At 33.2% G+C, this 17,860-nt stretch overlaps 1 long non-coding RNA gene across 1 annotated transcript; it reads right to left on the bottom strand.

Moving 5' to 3' along the window:
• Nucleotides 1–5,179: 5,179 nt before the first annotated feature.
• Nucleotides 5,180–11,846, bottom strand: LOC143065471 (uncharacterized). Its single transcript, XR_012975482.1, has 4 exons — nucleotides 11,524–11,846; nucleotides 7,144–8,384; nucleotides 6,033–6,153; nucleotides 5,180–5,512 (listed from the first exon to the last, which is right to left on the bottom strand). It is a non-coding gene; the product is annotated as an uncharacterized LOC143065471 (long non-coding RNA).
• Between the last annotated feature and the right edge of the window lie 6,014 nt (nucleotides 11,847–17,860).

Raw genomic sequence — 17,860 nt, 5'->3', positions numbered from 1 at the left:
CTTAAGGGGGTACCCAACATTTTGAATAAATTTTTCTAAAGTTTTGACAAAATATTTACTTTGATCTGTTTACAAAAATATCAAAATTTCTGATAATTTGAACCTCCCAATTTACATGAATAATTTGGTTGGATATATATAGCAGTTAGACGAAGACTAATTTGTATCATTGAAACGTTTTTTTCTTTTCACTAATGGTATATGATTAAAAGGCCCGGCTGACTTCTTTGAGTAAACTACTTCAAGTGTTCTGTACCCCCTTAAGATGACTTAAAAATTCATAATACAACAATAAGATACAAGGGGACTATCAAGAGTCATAGGTAAAATAAACCTTAACAATTGCTGCAATTGTTTGCACCTGTCCTAAGTCAGGAATCTGATGTTCAGTAGTTGTCGTTTGTTGATGTGTTTCTCGTTTTTTTTTTATATAGATTATACCGTTGGTATTCCCGTTAAATGGTTTTACACTAGTATTGTTTGAGGGCCCTGTATAGCTTGGTGTGAGCCAAGGCTCTGTGTTGAAGACCGTAGCTTGACCTGTAATGGTTTACTTTCATAAACTGTGACATGGATGGAGAGTTGTCTCATTGGCACTCATATCACATCTTCCTGTAAAAGAAGTACGAAAGATAACAAAGGGACAGTCAAACCCATAAATCTAAAACAAACTGACAACGCCATGGCCAAGACCGAAAAAGACAAACAAACAACACTACACATAACACAACATAGAAAACTAAAGAATAAACAACACGAACTCCACCAAAAAACTAGAGGTGATCTCAGGTACTCCGGAAGAGTAAGCAGATCCTGCTCCACATGTGGCACCCGTCGTGTTGCTTATGTGATAACAAATCCAGTAAATAGTCTAATTCAGTTCACATTCATGAAAGGGAAGGGGATTGTAATTACGACGTAAGGAACATATCCGATATCATTTGTGAAACGGTTATTTCATAACGGTCAACCAACTCGTGATGGCGTCCGTGAAATTTACGAAGGGATGATTTCAACTTCACCATTTGGAACTCTTGGTTCAATAGCTTCCTTGTGAGCAGCAACCGTCTATCAAGAACATCATGATAGGAATCTCAAGCACGGGAATATCGTATCAATTGGGAGATATATACCCCGTATGCAGGTGCTGCTGGAATGTTGCTACTTAGAAATGGAAAGTTCACAATTGGAAAGCTGAAATCATCTCTTTTGTCGTAAAGTTTTGTTTTCAATCGACATTATATATACCAAAAAAACAACGCTAGTGCACACGCTAACATGTTTTGCTTGCTTTACTGATCATTTATGTTATGTTGATAGTCCTAAATATAAAGCTTTACTACAAGTATCACATAAACTTAAGAAGATCCCAGAAAATGAGGCCAAGGTCAGAACAATCGAACCACAAATACATGTACATCTTACTATCATTCAATACACCAAATATAGTTGACATATTGCTAATTGTTTCTATGAAAGACTTTCAGGAATCTGATGTATAGTAGTTGTGGTTTGTTTATGTAATTTATACGTGTTTTTCGTTTTTCGTTTTTTTATATAGATTAGAACGTTGGTTTTCCCGTTTGAATGGTTTACACTAGTAATTTTGGGGCCCTTGATAACTTGTTGTTCGGTGTGAGCCAAGGCTCCGTTTTGAAGGCCGTACCTTGACCTATAATGGAATAATTTTATAAATTGTTATTTGGATGGAGAGTTGTCTCGTTGGCACTCATACCACATCTTCCTATATCTATTAACCAGGTAAACTAAACATAAATCAATAAACCATAATTATGATCCTGGTATCTTTGATAATTATGAAAATGATATTAAGGTTAGATGAACCATGCAAGATAGACATGTTTACATTACATTCAATAGATGCATTACATATAGTTGATTTAATGCTTATAGTTTCTTAAAAACAAACTTTACCATGAAAAGCTTCACATTGACCAATGAACCATGAAAATGAGGTCAAGTTCAGATGCTAAAATTCGGAATGGAAAAAGGGATTGTGTCAAAAAGATAACGATCCGACCAAAGGACATATTTAACGGATGTCATACTAAACTCTCAAACATATAAATGAACTGAAACTAAAAACCATACAAGATTAACAAAGGCCAGATGCTTTTAACTTCGGACGGACACAAACGTGCGGCGGGGTTAAACTATTTTGGTTATCTTTGAAACAGCCATTCAAGAAAGTATCTGTAAATCATTTAAAGGTTTGATTACCTAAAAAAAATATGTTCAATGAATCCATTGTAAAAGGTTTAAAACTTCTATATGCTGATGCTGATGGAATGTTACTGAGCTTTAACAAAAGTAGAAATCAAGTTTTGTTCCCTATACCGACATTCACTGTCAATTTCTAGATAGAAATTAGAAATAAGAAGAAGTGGTTGTCTAGATAGAATAATGAAATAATAAGAAATGGTTGTCTATATAGAATATAGAAATAAGAAGTGGTTGTCTATATAGAATATAAAAATAAGAAGAAGTGATTGTCTAGATAGAATAATGAAATAAGAAGATGTGGTTGTCTAGATAGAATATAGAAATAAGAAGAAGTGGTACGATTGCCAATTAGACAACCCTCAACCAGAGACCAAATGACGTATATAGACAACTATAGTTCACTGAACAAAGAGCATATCTCTAGTGTGAGCCCTGTATAAAATGTAAAGCAATGCAAATAACAACAAACAACTAGCGGTCTAATTATGTTTGTGACTTTCTATCTATATTGATCTGATCTTTACGTATGACTCATAGTAGTGCACACAAAAACATTCACTCGGAAGGAAAGGACGTTTCTGATACTACTATAACAAATAGGTTCCTCAAGATAAACATATTTATGTTGTTAAATAAAGGCAACAGTAGTATACCGCTGTTCAAACTCATAAATCCATGGACAAAAAACAAAATCGGGGTAACAAACTAAAACTGACGGAAACGCATAAATATAAGAGGAGAACAACGACACAACACTACAATGTAACTAACACACACAGAAACGGATTTAGTATTACAAAGGCGTTAACACATGGTAAGAGTAAAATCTCTTTGTTCTTACTGTGCTATAATCTGGATAATGCACAGCAGAGGTGTGCATTAACTACTTCAGATATACTGCACAGTTCAAATCTATTTTTACCTAAGTTTAGGGGCGGTTCCTGGATTTTGAAAGGGGCGTTATTTTATGAAATTAAAAAAAAATATCACCGAGTGTATCGAGACTAAAGAAAATATTGACGATTTTAAGGTAAAAACACGATACTTTGTCCAATCCAAGGGTTAACGACCTGTTCGCCCCCACCCCGAATCCGCCATCTGCCTTGAAATTACTACAAAGTTGAACTTCGTACAAACATCGTAGATTGAAAATAGGAAAAAGAAAGGTTTCTCATTCCTTTATTTTTTTTTATCTAAGCTGGGACATAAACTATTTTATTATATTTTGTGTACAACGTAAATCTAAATCAGTGCTTTAAAGTTAGAAAGATACTTAAAACAATTTTTGGTAATTTCTGCCAAAAAAGAAATGTATCTAAGAATATCCGAATAAAAGAAATCTAATTTGGATTAGGTTCAGACTCAATGGAATTTATAACGACTTTTTTAATATTTATTCCTATCAAGGGACTATTTTTGGATCGACTTAATTGAGGACCATATTTAAGTTTGTTTTAAAACAGGGCGATTAGCTGGAGATCAATCAGATGAACGTGTGTCTTAAAAGTAATAAAGTAGAAAAAAAGAAATTGGGGGATGGGGTTGCGGGTAGTAAAAGGTTTTGTTTATTTAACATTTTAAATTTAGGTAATACAACATCTTCCTCGGTTCTTCTAAGCATATCATTGAGGGAGAGAAGTTCAAAAGCAATTAATCTAATTTAACCCTTGCAGTTTTATTTTTTATACACCGATTTGAAAGTACACAATTTATCAAAGTCTTAATTGTCACCAATTAAATAAAATTGGGAATAAATTTAATGGAAACGATAAAAAAAAACATATACCATTAAATTGCTATTTTAAAATGAGTCTAAATATATAAAAAAAGATTAATTTCAAACTTACCAAAGTCGTATTTCCCCCTTTCTTTACCCTACAAGAAACTTTCCTATAGGATCCGTGGATTGCAGAATAACGTCCACATTTCTAAAACGTTCACGTAAATTGATTGCGTCATGTGTTAAAACAGTTATTGGCCAATCAAATCAGTATATATCATTTAATCTGCACAGCACAAGATGACCCGATAACGCGAACTCCTACGTCGTTCGGGTTATTGGATCATCTCGTGCTTTGCAGATTAAATGACATACACCGACTTGCTTCGTCAATAACTTGAGTACTCGTTTGCATCCCTACTTATGAGTCTTATGTTGATGAAACGCGGTCAGGCATATCAAATTAAAAGCCCGGTACTTTTTAACTATTTACACCACTGGATCGATGCAACTGCATGTGGACGTATCGTCTTCGAGGGTATCTCCAGTTCAGTAGTCAGCACTTCGGTGTTGACATGAATATCATATATATGGTCATTTTTATAAATTTACTGTTTGCAAAAGTACGAATTTTTCGAAATACTAAGTATTTTCTTATTCCTGGCATGGATTGCCTTAACCTTATTCAGCACAATTTTTGGGTCCTCAATGTGATCTTCAACTTTTTACTTGTTTGGATTTCTAACTATTTTGATCTGAGCGTCATTGGTGAGTCTTATGTAGACGAAAGGTGCGTCTGGCGTATCAATTTATAAGCCTTGTGTCTTTGATAACTATTATGTACAAAATGATAAACGAAAAACAAATACTATTAAATTAGACACAACAAACAACTACCCCTGAGTCATAGGCTCTTGTTTTGGGTTTTTGGTGTTTTTTTATTTGTGGAGGAAGCCGGAGTGCACGCAGAGAATCGCCGATCATCAGCTGTAGAACTTGCAAACCATGTCAATTAAGATTGCCATCAAGCACACTTGCCACGTGCGAGGTTCGAACTAAAAACGATAAAGGTATAGTAGTTGAATTACTTGGACCACTCGACCTTTGACACCCCTCTTGACAAGGCACACCCAATTAGGATGTGGCGAGGTTAAACATGTTTCCCTAACGTGAAACAGCGGTGAATCAGTTCTACGTAAGAACAAATTACAAATATTAGATTTAAAGAGTTTAATTCATCAGTTCGAAACAAAGCATCAAAAAAGTTCATGTTCTATAAGCTCAGGTAAAAAGCACAAAAACTGCCGTAGATTTGAATAATTCTTCTGTGACTTTCAATCTGATGATTTCTTTTCTTCATTTTTACATTACAAACAACGTTGTTTCATTTCCCGTTATAGTAAATGGCACTGACTGTTTCTTTATTACATTTGGATATTCCAGGTTTTGGTTTATCTCATTTAACAGTGTCATGATCCTCGTTTTCTTTGCACTCCTCAATATCTATCTGTTTTATTGTGTCATCCGTATCATGATACGAAACGGATTCTAGAAAAATAATGCATATCCATTCATACAAACTGGAAGGCCGTTTTATAACAAGCTTCCTAACATTCATTTCTTATTCTTGAGTAGTAATATATTCACCTTAGCATATGAAATGACACATCTCCGCTATTATGATACGAAAGGGTTGGGTTTTTTTCTCACTTTTACGAACTTCCTAATAGGCGTAAATTTTAAACTTCAATACTACTACATCAAGTTTACGAGGAATAAAGTGTGAATTGCCAAATTTCCAAAAAAATGCCTGGTAAGTATATTTAAATCATAGATCATTACAGTGCCTCATCTGATATTTTTTACATAAATCCGTCATAGACTCCTCATGTCGAAGTTTGTCACGTTCCTTTTTTTTTATCATAACTTTAATCAGAATTTTACATTCAATACTCCAAACAAAAAATATTATATATCATACACGGTTTATCATCTTACATGTGAAACATTGTCGTGCCAATCAAAATAAATACTTACCTGTCAAACGCATCACTGATGTACAACTTACTTTTTGATATCCGACAAGATAGCCTCTTTAAGATTTGCAAGTAGCCGTTCTTGAAATCTGGAAACCGGAATGCATATATGACTGGATTACATGCACTGCTGGAAAACCCAAAGCAATAAGCCTACAATGTAGTATATTTTATTTTTTTAAATCAACAAAGTGTGCGTCTATATATGTTTGTTTGACACAATTAACACTGAATTTATGCTATGGTGTGAAGGAGTGAAATAGTTTTTATCAGTGTAAGCGATTTTTTGCACCACTAATAATAATAGTAGTAAGTGTCTTATTTTCAGAATATCCTTCTTGTCGCGACATAACCAGTGTGTATTGGCGTAAAGTTTCATCAACATCAACCAATCAATCAATCAATCAATCAATCATAAAATATTTAAGATCATTAAAGCAACAGAAAAATTATCAATCGACAACTTTTACTAATGTCGTTGCAACATTAGTTTAACAACACAAGATCTTTAAAGTGACAACTTTTAATCACTATGTGTCACCAACACGAGGTCACTTTAAATAACCATACAAACAGTGTATACTGATAGTCCATTAAAAGCAACCATAATCAAAAACAGCAGCTCAGTCCATCAACAGTTAACAGCTACGACATATTAAAGTGGATGTGAGAAAAACAGAGAAAAAGTGACAATTTCTCCTGGCTTGTTATACTCACGAGGTCAAATAGTATTTGATTGAAAAGGAATTATACTGGGGTTTTTTTTGGTTTTTATCCTCTGGTTTTGAAGTTTGGTACTTGATGACGGATATCGTCCGACGTCTTTGGCAGAACAGTTTTGTTCTGCTCTTTGGTCGGATTGTTATCTCTTTGACACATTCTTCGTTTCCATTTCCCAAATTTATATCATATACTGTAACTTTGTTTCACCAATATAACATAATTCAATAAATTAATAGTACGCTACGTGCTGATTTTGACATTTTCATTCAACAGTCCATGTCTTTCCATGGCAAACTCAGATATTATTCGGATCGAAAATGAAACTACGGGATCCTTTATAGGTATGTGATAAACTCATGTCTTTGATACATTTTATAGATATGATCAGGTATGGCAAAGGTCAATATTAATTTTACTTACCAAAGGATTCATAAAAGCTGGAATTGTCTTTCTGTCAATTGTGAAAAATATGAAGTTTGTGTAGATCATGTATGGAAGCCAGCATATAATAAAACAACTTAAAATGATTACTAAGGTATGAATAACAGCCTTTTCATTTACAACCTTTGAATCCGAACGGCTCTTATTATCTTTTTGTTGCTTTGTTGAATTGCGTCGAAACACCGCATCATCCTTTATTATAGAGTATATCCTCGAATACATAATTATCATGATAATAAGAGGCATCATGAAATTCAACATTAAATTTCCTAAAGATAGTACAACTGACTTAATATTAAAAATCGGATACTTTGGTCCACACTGTATAGTTTTAGCTTTGTATTCGCCCCCGCTCAGGTACAAAGTAGTGAGGAGAGCAAAGGAAATTCCCCATCCCCACGACGCTAAAATCATCGTATAACATGCAGATTTACTAACTGGAATTATATTACATTCGGATAAACGCTTAACAGATAAGTATTTATGGATGCTTATGTACATCAAACTGTGGACCGATGTGAACAAAAATGTTGCGTTTAGAAAAAGATTCACATTGCATAAAAAATCTCCCAAATCCCAATGTTCTTGTATAAGTGTGTATAGAGACACAGGAGCAATAAATAATCCGGTCATTACGTCAGATATTGCGAGACTAAACAAGAACAAATTTGTGCTGCTGTGTACGTTGCATAATTTTCTATTAAACAGAATCACTGACATAACAAGAATATTTCCTATAATGGAGCATAACATTATCAGGATCAACCAAATAGCGAAAAAACATGTAAGAGCTGGACCATAGTAATCATCTTTGTCAGTCAAATTTGTTCTATTTAATAATGTTGTTGTATTCATTACCATCATCATTTTGTCATCAGACTGTTGCAATCATATATCACACAAAAAATCACATATAATTGTAAAACAAATACGTGTATCAATATACAATTATGTATCACACGAACGAAATCACTTATAAATGTAAAACAAATACGAGTATCAATAAAATGTTACAATTATGTATCCCACGAAATCACATATAAATGTAAAGCAAATACGAGTATCAATAAAATGTTACAATTATGTATCCCACGAAATCACATATAAATGTAAAGCAAATACGTGTATCAATAGAATGTTACAATTATGTATCCCACGAAATCACATATTAATGTAAGGCAAACACCTTTGTGTTAACAGACTGTTACGACCAATCGAACCTGAAACGAAATAATTCATGTAATTGTAAAACAACCACATTGTGTTAACAGTTTTTTAACTTAGATATGTCATATATTCACGAAATTATTCATATGTAATTGGAAAACAGCTCATGTCATCTAAATTCGCAACCGTTTTTTGGTGGGGTTCGTGTTAATCAACCTTTAGTTTCTATATTGTGTTTCTAGTACTGTTGTATGTCTTTTTGTCATGTTTTTGCCATGATACTGTCAGTATGTTTTCTACATATGATTAATATCCCTTTGGTACCTCTCTTTTATTGTACAGATTTTTTTTCGCATAATGGTAGACATTAAAACAAGATTCAACTGGAAAACAACCCTAGACGGAATATGCTTCTTTTAATGTGTCTTCCATGTGTTTTGATCCGAACAACACAAGTGAGTCTTGTGCAGACACAAATAGCTTCGGTGTACCAACTGAAAGGTAAAGAATACCAAAGGGACATTGAAACTTATAAGTCGAACAAAATTGTCAAGACTATGGCTCAAAAAGAAAGAGACCAAAAACCAAACATCAGAACACACAACACAACACAGAAAACTTAAGACTGAGCAACATAAAACCCAGTTTAACTGGGGGTGAACTCAGATACTCAAAAAGAATTAGGAGACCCATTGTGCTACGTCAATAGAATAAGTGAATAAACAATGTCAAGTGATAAGACATTACACTTTAGCGGATGATTACCTGTTGCTTCTTTAATCTCCAAATCAGTAGGAAGTACACTTCATCAATATACAAATATATTTGAGAAATAAAATTATCAAACTTCTTATATCTGTGATCTTCGTATTTTCACAAATGTCTGAGTTAACTCCGTCTATGTGAAAATATTTAAAAGGTCGACTAGAAGAGGTGAACAGTGGTTTCCCATGGGAATACCGACAACTCGACATCAAACTAAACAAATATGTTGCCAATGAGAAACTCAAGCAAACTCATACATATATATCGTATACCTGGTATATATGTGTCTTCTGTATACGTTATATCCTTGTGATAACTTAAGACGGTTCTAAGAACAAGTCTGACAATAATAAAGAAAACTTTAATATTGATTTACAGTTCAATCCACGAAAACTCATTGATTCCTGGAATTACCTTATTCTTAAATGTTATCAATATAACATCGTAGTATTTAAGATCTTAGTGTTTTCGTCGGTATTAACAGTGATATACAAGTACGAAGACTTGACGTTCATATTGATATTCGTTTTGAATTTTTTTCGTAGTTCAGTATTGTTGTTATTTAACTTTCCCCTCGTTTTTGGTTTGTGACCCAGATTTGTTTTTTAATTAATCGATTTATGACGATTGAACAGCGGTATACTACTGTTGCCTATATATATTTGTTTAAGACTGTTTCTGGACGTCTTCTCACTAAATACGTTAGAATAGTCCTGCTTGGTACTTTCGTCTGGGAAACATGTTGTATTTATTTGAAATATAAATAAAGGCAACAGTAGTATTCTGCTGTTCGAAAGTGATAAATTGTTTGATAGAAACCAAATCTGGGTCACAAACCAAAACCGAGGGGAAAGCGTTTATAAATATAAAATACCCCGCCATACTCGCATATGTCTGTCCCAATTGAGACGCATGTAATTCAGAATTTGACGTTGAAGTCTTACTGTCATACTTTGTTTTTCGTTAGTTATTTTTTATGGATCATGCCGGGTTTTTTTTCTTTTGCTTTGGTCCCCATTTTGTCGTATCAGGGCCTTTTATATTAGACTATTTTGCAAAGGTTTTGCTGATGGTCGCCGAAGGTCCGCGTGCAGTAATGACCGAGTGTTGCGTACGTCCTCGTATTGGATATTTGTTTCATTGTTAATCATATACATGCTCCTTATTTTTGTATACATACACATTGATTATCAGACAGAGACTGGATTCTCGTGCAGATGTACTGCCTCACCCCTTGTTTCGCAGTCTACCAGCTAGCTAAATGTATGAGTAATAATTTGTCTAATAGCTAAACGTTTACAATTCGGATAACTAAACATAATCTGTATGCCTAATCTTTTACTTCTGGTAATTCTCAGTATCTGGAATAATTTTACATAGCTTTTCGAAATTTCAGTTATGACCATACTAAAACGTATTGGCGGTATCGAGAGAATCATAATATACATTCCCGTTTGAATAGTTTTATACTAGTCATTTTTGGGGCACTTTATAGCTTGCAGATCGTGTGAGCAAAAGCTCCATGTGACCGTAATTTGACCACCTATATTGCTTTACTTTTACAAACTGTGACCAGGATTGAGAGTTGTCTCATTGGCACTCATTCCACATCTTCTTTTATCTATTTTGGTATACGTTTCAGGTTTTGGGATGTTTATTTTAAAGGAAGATTTTTACTAAGATATATATAATTTTTTTAATCAGCAGCGTATTTAAAAGTAGATTCAAAATCCAAGTTCTGTCACGCACCCTTTAAAAGGCTTTAAAAGAGGGAAGAAAGATACCAGAGAAAAGTTTATGTTTGTCAAAAAGTTGCAATATATGTGTAGATGAAAGGAACGAGTAGTATCATCCAGTTACTTCCTTACCAGGACAGACAATTATCATACATGTAACAATATCATAGGAGTTATCTCCCTGAAAATAATGCCTTCGATAGAATTTTTAGCTCACCTTCTATATATAAATATATAAATTTTCCAAATAAGATATCATAAATTACTTTTGTAAGCTTTCCACTCATGAATCACATTTCGCATGTAACATTGACTGGTACTAACTTGAACATTTCAATGTATTCAGTACGCATCTAAGTATTGACATAAAATCTTTATTTGTTTATCTAATAAATCAACCTGTTTCCTGTTTTCAGAGGTCTGATGATAAATATTTATTTTTTTCCCACAAAATACTTTTTTTTTCAATAGCTACTTATGTTAGTGAAACTGTTAGTTTCCGTAAAAAATCATGTTTTAAATAGAATTATATTTTACAAATTTCCGTTTTCCTATTTTCGAAGATTGAACGATAAAATCTTAGTTTTTCTCACATAATACTAATTGTCAGTCACGTAATTTGGTCAGAAATCATGTTTGTAATGTTACAAACAGAGAAATATTCTAATAAATAATGTTGTTTCATAAATACCGTCAATATTAAAAAGTGCAGCTCCTACCTAGACTTTGTAAAACGTCGTCAGTCTCTGAGCTGAAAGTTGATGTACCAGGGGTATGTGAAGAACGTCTCCTCCTTTTTCTTAAAAAAAATATCGGAAGGTTCCAAAAGCTTGTTGATAAATATTCTGTATCAACTTCCCGAATAATTCACACTGATCTGGCAGGATAGATTCAGGATGCTGACGTTGTTTATCATCTTAATAATGTGTTATTATATTCTTGTATTTGTCTTTATGAATAATACTTTTACTGTTTAGTCTGTTTGGTGATATCCGTTTGACGTGGCCCTGTACTTATAAATCCCGTTATTGTGTTATCGTTCTATGGTAACATTTAATATGTATACTTGTCATTCATTTTTGCTTATATGGTTTGTTTAGTAGTTCTACAACCCGTCATTCGGTTTTTGAGCTATGGTATATTTTTTTGTATTCTTGTCTCTCTTTTTTGCTCATGTACTTTGTCTCTATGCCTTTTTGTGCTTCTTTGTTACATCTTTGTTAGTGTTAATAATGATTAAGATTATAACAAAATGTGTACTACATATATGCATTCCGGTTTCCAGATTTCAAGAACGGCTACTTAATTGCAAATCTTACGGAAGCTTTCTTGTCGAAATCAAAGAGAAGTTAAAATTACATGCACTTTAAATAATGCGTTGACAGATAAGTTTTACAGGCATCAATGGACGAAAATCTCAAACGTTCGACAATGTTGTCTATTGTTCCCCTATTTTTGACACTTTTACCTATTATGTCTGTTTATATTTTTGCACATCGTTCTCAATGTAATGGAATCTAATGCGATTGTCATACAAGTGAGAGGTTTAGCTAGCTATAAAACCAGGTTTAAACACAATTTGATACATGAGAAAATGCCTGTACTAAGTCAGGAGTATGACTATTGCTAATATTGCGCATGTGAAATTTTTAAATTGTTTGTTTAAAAGAGGGACGAAGGATACCAAAGGGACAGTCAAACTCATTAATCGAAAATAATCTGACAACGCCATGGCTAAAAATGAAAAAGACAAACAGACAAACAATAGTACAAATGACTCAACATAGAAAACTAAAGAATAAACAACACGAACCCCAACAAAAACTAGGGGTGATCTCAGGTACTCCGGAAGGGTAAGCAGATCCTGCTCCACATGTGGCACCCGTCGTGTTGCTTATGTGATAACAAATCCGGTAAATAGTCTAATTCAGTAGGTCATATTCATGAAAGGGAAGGTGATTGTGGTTACGACGTAAGGAACATAACCAATATCATTTGTGAAACGGTTATTCTATAACGGTCAACCAACTCGTGATGGCGTCCGGAAAATGTACGAAGGGATGATTTCAAATTCACCATTTGGAACTCTTGCTTTAATAGCTTCCTTGTGAGCAGTAACCCTCTATCAAGAAAATCATGATAGGAAATGCGAGCACGGGAATATCGTATCAGTTGGGAGATATATACCACGTATGCAGGTGCTGCTGGAATGTTGCTACTTATAAATGGAAAGTTCACAATTGGAAAACTGAAATCATCTCTTTTGTCGTAAAGATTTGTTTTCAACCTACCCTATAATCATTGAACGACAAAAATATGTGACGTATAAAATTTTCTGGCGTCAGACACGCGAATCAATGAATGTGTTTGTAGATAGATGTTTTTGTGTTTTGTTTAATTGTTACACGATGATGACTGCTGTACCAATATTTGACTATTTTATTCATTATGTCTGTTTAGTTCACGCATCATTGTAAATATAACGGAATTTGATGAGACTGTCAACAAAGTGAGAGGTTTAGTGCTATTAAACCAGGTTTAATCCACCATTTTCTACATTTAAAAATGCATGTACGAAGTCAGGAGTGTGATAGTTCTTGTCCATTAGTTTTTGGTGTGTTTTGTCATTTGATTTTGCCATGTGATTAGGGACTTTCCGATTTGATTTCCTCTGAGTTCAATATTTTTGTGATTTTAATTTTTGTTGTCTATTCGTTTGATGTGTTTTATCATTTGATTTTGCCTTTTGATTAGGTACTTTTCGTTTTGAATTTTTCTCGGAGTTCAGTATTTTTTTTATTTTACTTTTTAACCCAAACTTGTTTATTTTCACAACTCATGATTTTCTTTAGTTCGTCGAATATGAGGACATCCTGGACATCATTAACACACAAAAACACTAGAAAGACATAACCTAAGACGAATCCATCATTGCTTCATTAGGTCGTATAAAATACATGAGGTTATCCCCGAATAAAACTAACCGTTTTAACTAAAACAGGTTGATTGATCAAAACGATTGAGATCAATTAGAATAGATTTACCTGTTACAAGGGGTGACAGCACTGTAAGCTTCCTGTGTTTTGGGGAATGGTAGTTAAAAAACTTGTTAGTAGCTACTGTAAAATATTTTTGAAGCAGTCGAATGTATCCTGAAGCAAACGTTTTTTTTTTTAAAAAACAATGGGAAATCTTCGAGCTATAAGCAGTTTTATCTATCTTGAATGTGTCTGTACCATGCCTAAAAGGGTTTGCCCGTGACCTGATTTCAAGTTTTATCGTGTTTAACTGCAATATTTTTATTTCATTTTCTCTAGAGATTTTTCATTATGTTAAAATTACATTAAAGTTTCGTTTCATTATATACAAAGGAACCTCCGATTCCAATGATACATAGTTTTATACAAATCATTTAGAAATTATATAACTACTTAGGGTTCACCTATGCATTGTACAACCAAATACGACGTCATCAAACAAAAAATGTTGATTGCACTCTTATCTTTTTTGTCGATAAAGACCTCATTTTTTTCTTTGTTATAGTATACATATATGCCGATTTTGCAGACATTTGCTATTCTTGAGCTCCTGTGGTTCAGTTTCAGACATATCATCTTATCATTTTGCTGGTGGAAAACGAAATAATTGACGGTTGACATACTTTGAAGAAATAAACGTTTTCTCCCCGTTTTGTGGATAATATAATTAAGATTCACGACATACTAAGTTTCAGTGGCATTGACAACCGCAGAATTCAGATATGAAGGACATTCGTGGTTGGGTGATATTTCTTTAAAAAAAATATGAGTCAGGTACCTTGTGTTATATTTTTAAGTCGACAGGTTATTTTCTTTTAAGAGACAGACAAGTGTCCTCATTATTCATTATCGTTTGAAACATTATATTACTTTAAATTATTATTCGTCAACCACAGTCTAGTAACACTCTCTTGCAAAACAGTTGTTTTACTGCATTCTTTATTTCTTAGTTGGTAAGAAATAGTCAAATCTAAATAAACCTTCTTTCGTTTCTATTAGTCACATAAGTATTTCGTTTTACATCGACATAACGGGCAACGTTGTTTCTTTTTCTTGAAAAACAAATGGCCTTGCATATCACAGAGTTGAGCTCATCTCATTTAACATTGTCATGGTGATGCTCGTCTTCATTCCATTCTTCAAGATCTATCTGTTCTATTGTTTCATCATGATCATTTTTATGATACGAAACGGATTCTTGAAAAAAAGTATATTCATTTATTCAGACTGAAAAGCCATTTTATAACAATTTAAACATTTAATGCAAACGTTTAGTTGACAACAAGTTTTACAACTTTCTATAATTTCTCTTTTAGAGGAATTCATTATGTAATGTCATTCAATAATCTTTTTTTCAAAGCGCAGTTAAATTTTTATCCATGTAATCTAAAAATATAAAACTTAAAACTAGGGTATATGACAAAATCAAATACTTAAGTTTTTTCTAATGTCAACCTCTCATTCTTGAGTATCAATATATTACCCAACATTTCATAGGACATTTAAGCATAACAGTTGATACATTGACAATGAAAACCAAGGAGTAAATATACGAGAACTTTTTCTCACTTTGACGAATTTCGACAAATACTTTCAACTTCAATACTGTTGCAGCAAGTTTGCTAGAAAGAGCGGCTGCATTATTATTCAAAAGAATAGAATGGTAATCATCTTCTATCATTACAGTCATAACTGTCTGTTGACATTGACTTTGTCATAAACCCCGAATGGCTAAGTATGTTATGTTCTTTCATATTATTTTTTTTTATCAAATTGTAATGCACATTTAATATACGGTACTCTAAACAAAGACTTTATACACTTAACGTAGTCCTAACTAATATAAATATAAAAGTAAAAAACATAAATACCGAACTCCGAGGAAATTTATAAACGGAACGTCCATAAGCAAATGTAAAACTGAAAGATCAAACACATCAAACGAATAGAAAACAACTGTCATATTCTTGACTTGGTACAGATATTTTCTACTGTAGGAAATGATGGACTAAACCTGATTTTATAGCTAGCTAAACCTCTCTCTTTGATGACGGTCGCATTAAACTGCATTAAATTGACAACGATGTGTGAACAAAACAAAACAGACATAATAGGTAATAGTATCAAAAATTGAGGAACAGCATTCAACATTCAAACGTTTGTCATATTCATCAATTGATGACTTTAAAACACTTTAATTAAACAGCTTACTTTTTGATTTTCGACAAGAAAGCTTCCGCAGGATTTGCAAGTAGCCGTTCTTGAAATCTGGAAACCTGAATGCATATATGACTGGATTACAAGCACTGCTGGAAAACCCAAAGCAATAAGCCTGAAATATAATTTCCATCATTCATAAATCTTAAACTTACTGCAGCTAAGACAAAATGGCGTCTATAATGAGTTTTTTTCTTACACAGTTAACACTATAAATGATATATTGATATTATACAGTATAGTTATGGACTTGTTTTTATCAACGGTTTAATCATTGTTATGGATATTTTGCCAACTTTTCTCATGTCTAAATTGTGTTATATCGAAACTGTGATCTCAACGCGATACAGTCGCTGTGTGCAACGCGCCTTTAAATCACCAACGACCAGCCAATCAATCAATCAATCTATCAAATTTTTCGTTCAATCATTTAGCATATCGATCAATTATAAAATATTTAAAATCATGGTAGCAACAGAACAATCACCAAACTTCAATGTTGCCTTATGCAGTTACAACATAAGTGTTTGAAGGTCGAAAATATCAAAACGGTACTAGAAATGTAATAAATTTGTTTTGTTCACCACACTCTGTTGTCAATATAATGGATCTGTATGCGACTGTCAAACAAAAAACAAGATAAGCTAACCATAACATCAAATTAAATTCACTATTTTCTACATAAGGAAATGTGAATTGTCTGTTCCCAGGAACATGACTAGTTTTATTAGCTTTTGTTTTATGGACTACATATTTCCAAAAATTCAAAATACTTAGCACATGTCGAGTTTCACGACTCGATAAACCATTCGGATCATAAAGAGAAATGATTCTCCCATGGAAATACGTTGAATCTGCCTTTGCGTTGGGTTGTCAACCCCCTTTTATAAATTGATATTGCTAAAATTTCCAGAACACATAGTGCATTAGTTTTACTTACCAAAGGATTCAAGAAAGCTGGAATTGTCTTTCTGTCAATTGTGAAAAATATGAAATTTGTGTAGAACATGTATGGAAGCCAACATATAATAAAACAACTTAAAACGATTACTAAGGTATGAATTACAGCTTTTTCATTTACAACCTTTGTATCAGAACGGCTCCTAATATCTTTTTGTTGTGTTGTTGACTTGCGTCGAAATACTGCATCATCCTTTATTACAAAGTATATCCTCGAATACATAATTACCATAATAATGAGAGGTATCACAAAGTTCAACATTAAATTTCCAAAAGATAGTGCAAATGATTTTATATTAAAAATTGGGTACTTTGGCCCACACTGTATAGTTTTAGCTTTGTATTCTGCTGCGCTTAGGTAAAAAGTAGTGAGGAGAGCAAAGAGAATACCCCATCCCCACGACGCTAAAATCATGGTATAACATGCGCATTTACCAACTGGAGTTGTATTACAATCAGATAGACGCCTAATGGATATGTATTTATGGATACTAATGTACATCAAACTATGCACGGATGTGAACAAAAATGTTGCGTTTAGAAAAAGATTCGCATTGCATAGAAAATCTCCCAAATCCCAATGTTCTTGTGTGAGTGTGTAGAGAGACACTGGAGCGTCAAACAACCCAGTCATAACATCAGACAATGCAAGATTAAACAAAAACAAATTGATATGGTTGTGCACGTGGCGCATTTTGCTATCCAACAGAATCACTAACATCACAAGAATGTTTCCTATTATAGAACATAAAATTATGATAATCAACCAAACAGCGAAAAAACTTGTAAGAGCTGGTCCATAATAATCATAAA

The sequence above is a fragment of the Mytilus galloprovincialis genome, chromosome 2 (genome assembly GCF_965363235.1).
Source record: "Mytilus galloprovincialis chromosome 2, xbMytGall1.hap1.1, whole genome shotgun sequence".
In the NCBI taxonomy this organism is placed as follows: Eukaryota; Metazoa; Mollusca; class Bivalvia; order Mytilida; family Mytilidae; genus Mytilus; species Mytilus galloprovincialis.
The sequence above is the reverse complement of the archived record's forward strand: the minus strand, read 5'-3'. Positions and strand labels throughout refer to the sequence as shown.